Consider the following 3,814-nt stretch of genomic DNA (forward strand, 5'->3'; position numbering starts at 1 on the left):
CCTCCCTATTAAATCTTTATGAAAATTATTTACCTATATATTGAAGACATAATTTTAATTCATTGTATTGACTCTAAAAAGCATTTGAGTCACTTGACATGCATAGGTCAAAACCACACAAGATTCCTTGAAAGTCACCATGAAATAACATATTCACGGGGAAGAAGTAATTTCCCCCATAAATCTGGGGCATGCTTTCCCACAAATATACTTAGCATTAGTGGAGAAAGCCTAGCATCCATACACCGGGCACACACTCAGAAAGCTCACATGGAAGGGTGCATGCATATACATACACACATATCATCTGTGGTCCAAGCATCAGGAAGAGGCATTTCTACAAGACAAATAGGTAGTGGGGACACTATGAAAAGGCATCCACAGGGGAAACATATGTGGTCATGGTACATACAGAGAGGGGTAATTCACACCCCTGAGGCTACAGGTACACTAACATCTTCTGATGTTACTCATCCCTGTATGGCCATTTGTACGCCTCCTTGTTGTTCTCATAGTCTCTGCTGGACACTGTTCAGCCAAATGCATTGACTTAGATGGGAGAATCCCCTCTCCAAAAGCCCCTCTTCTGGATGCTCTGTTACTTCCAATTTCTGACCCAACTGCAATAAAATACGGAACTTCATAATGCATGGTCCCTCTCTACCAGTGTGTCTTAGCCTGGCATCTGCAGTCCTGAGCTGAGGCCTGTTACCTGCAGCTTCTTTTGCATAGGAATGCCCAAGGGCCTTTTCACAGCTACTGCTCCAGATATAAATATCATTCTGCCTCCACCTGTCTCACTCTGAGCTCAGAGGTCTCTGCCTGTAGGTGTTCAGGTGACACAACAATGTCTCTACCGCATCTTCTCTGGCTGCTGGGGCTCTGGGCTCAGGGTAAGACAGACCAAAGGGTGGAGAGGTTCCCAGGAGAGTCACTGTTAAGGGTCAGTGTTGTTGTGACCGTTCCTCTAGATGAGATAAGGAATCTTAGCCCAGCACTGTCTCATGGGGGCTCACAGGCACAGCTGGGACCCAGTCTGCAGAAACTATCATGTCTCTGAAACATGCAGAGCAGAGTGTCTCCCTTTTACAGCCAATTGAGCTGATTTGGGGCTTTGTGGGTTTAAAAACATCCATTATTACATAACATGTGGCTGGGACGTCCATATACTTCTATTTCAATCTATTCTTTCCTTTCAGTTTCCTATGGCGATGTGGTGCTGACACAGTCTCCAGCCTCCCTGTCTGCATCTCCAGGAGACAGAGTCACCATGAGCTGCAAGGCCAATGAGAGTATCACCGATAGTGATGGTGCTGACCTCTAGTCCTGGTACCAGAAGAAGCCTGGCCAAGCCCCCAGGCTCCTGATCTACTGGGCTACCAGGCTGGAATCTGGAGTCCCTGCTCGCTTCAGTGGGAGCAGGTCTGGCACAGATTTCACTCTCACCATCAGTAGTATGGAGGCTGAGAATGCTTCAGTCTATTACTGTCAGCAGGGTCTTAAAGCTCCTCACACAGTGATATATTCTTGAACAAAAACCCCTCAGGGCTCAGCCTGGTGATCAGTGAAACTCCAACACCCCAGTTACTTCCCCTTGCTCAGAATCTGTTGTGGGGGCTGCACATATGTGGCCTCTCTGCCTCTCTTGAGCATTCATTGAGTGCATCTTGGATGTCTAGTGTAGCGGTAAAAGCCAGACCAAAAGAAAAGATTGGAGTTATTATGGGACACAAGGAATTTGGCTATTCTCTCTGTGTAAACAATCCTAGTCAGGTTACCTTGGCTGGAGAATCATAGTATCAGAGCCTTGGAGCTGGAAAAACCCTTAGGTGCCATTGAGTCCAAACTGCCCCCCCCCAATTTTACATATGGGGAAACTGAGCTACAGAGAGTGACTTACCCAGAATTATATGACAAGGCTCCAAGGCAATATTTGAATACTCGTGACTAAAAATACTGTGTCTACACAGAGGAAGGCAGGAGTCCCCTGAGCTGGGTACCTCCTTCTGCTGGGGGGGGGCACTTCAGTCCTCTCTTGAGTAAAGCTTGGGGTGCTCTCATATCTTAAAGGTAAGGGGTTCACTCATTTATCCTGCCTTGTAGCCCAGAAGAGCCAAGAAGAAACCTCTCTGACCATGGTCCCTAGAAAGTTACCCCTTCACAACCAGGCAAGTATCAGGAGGAATAGTGATGTAGATCTTTTAACGGATTTTATATCTACAGTTATGAGCCAACTGTGCCCAGATCTGGAAAGTCCATGTTGCACTGCAATGTTCTCTTCCAGATCAATTGTAACATTTACCAGCTAATTGACTAATAGTTAGTTTAATGGGCCTGAATGATGAAGACCTTGATTTGAATCCTCCTCTGCCCTGAACATTAATAACCACAAAGACTTTCTGAGACTCCATTTCCTCTGCCAGAGAATGGGGCTAACATCTACCATTTGAGGGTCTGTGTAATGGTTAAGACATCATGTAGAGTGGTTTGCAAATTATACATTTCTGTACATATGTGATCTCTTGCTCATAACTTGCTCAGAGTAGTTGACTAATAGCTGTCCACCATGACCAGTATTGCCTGGACCTTAACCCTCTTCTGGGTGATTTCTCAGGTTCCTAGTCTACCTCTAACGATCTCTATTGCTCAAACTTGGAAAAAGGTTGAGGAATATGAAAAATGCCTGTTACTCCTCCGTGTAACCAGTAGAGTGCATTATTGCTCTACTCAGAGTCACACACTAGTCAGCTCCCTGGTCCCATAGCTGAAGTCTCCTGCAGTCTTTGGTAGACTGATGGAATACCTGAACACACTGTCAAAGCACCCCCTTGTGTTGTATAACCTAAGACTGAATTCTGTCAGAAAAAGCACCATGGACAGTTCACAGATTTTAGTTACAATGGAGTTTTGGTGTGCTCAATTCTTGGAATGATGACGAAAATTAGACATTCGTGATGAAAATTAGACATTGTTTTGTTTGGTGAGGCCATCTATTTTAAACGGGATGCTTGTTGCAAGATTCCAATGAGTAAAATTCTATCCAAAAGCATTTATTGAACAACTGATGTATACTCAGCACCAGGTTAGGTTTCCTGAGACTCCATTTTATCAGATCAACCAAAATGGAGCAAACTTGAGGAATTCCCTCATTGTCTCATAATGGATCAGGCAGGTTCTGGGGGAACCTGTACCCAGGGATGTCCTCAGACTCCCAGCGTGGCCCTTAAAGAGCCACCAAAGTATCACAACCAGTGGTGGGCACAGTTGCCTGATGGGGAAAGCCCTCAAAGCTCCTGAATTCCAATCACTTTTACCTCTGGTCATGGACACTCAATTGCTTGATAACAAGCTCTTGTTCTAGCTGCTAAAGCCAACTTTGTTTGTTTTCAGATATGAGGAAGGAGGGTAAATCTAGCTTGAGAATCTATGGACAAAACCTTCAGGGCGAGAGTGCAGCCAGAGTGTGGGAGAATAGAACCAGCCTCAGAGAAGGCAAATTGAAAACCAACATTCATTCCCAGTCTCCAGCTTCTTTAATCTGCTGCCCACACTCAGTCTTCCTCCACTGGAGGACTTGGAGGTGGGCCCTGATATGGCTCTTGTCCCATGATATCACTGAAGTTCATTGAACCCTGGGCTTTCCTGGATCACAGTCCTCCTAACCCTCCTCAGGAAGAACTGTCTTCCCTAACCCCCTCAGCTCTTAGCTCATGAACCAGGCCTCCAGTCTTCTGCCTCCTAGTCTACTTCTCCCCAAAAGGCAGGGCCCCCTCCCATCAGAAGGTTTAGTCATTCATCAACTAACATCAAATGA

At 45.6% G+C, this 3,814-nt stretch overlaps 1 pseudogene; it reads left to right on the forward strand.

The window, feature by feature from the left end:
• Positions 1-815: 815 nt before the first annotated feature.
• On the forward strand, positions 816-1,531 carry LOC122739532 (annotated as a pseudogene).
• The last annotated feature ends 2,283 nt before the right edge of the window (positions 1,532-3,814 follow it).

The sequence above is a fragment of the Dromiciops gliroides genome, chromosome 2, assembly GCF_019393635.1.
Source record: "Dromiciops gliroides isolate mDroGli1 chromosome 2, mDroGli1.pri, whole genome shotgun sequence".
Classification (NCBI taxonomy): Eukaryota; Metazoa; Chordata; class Mammalia; order Microbiotheria; family Microbiotheriidae; genus Dromiciops; species Dromiciops gliroides.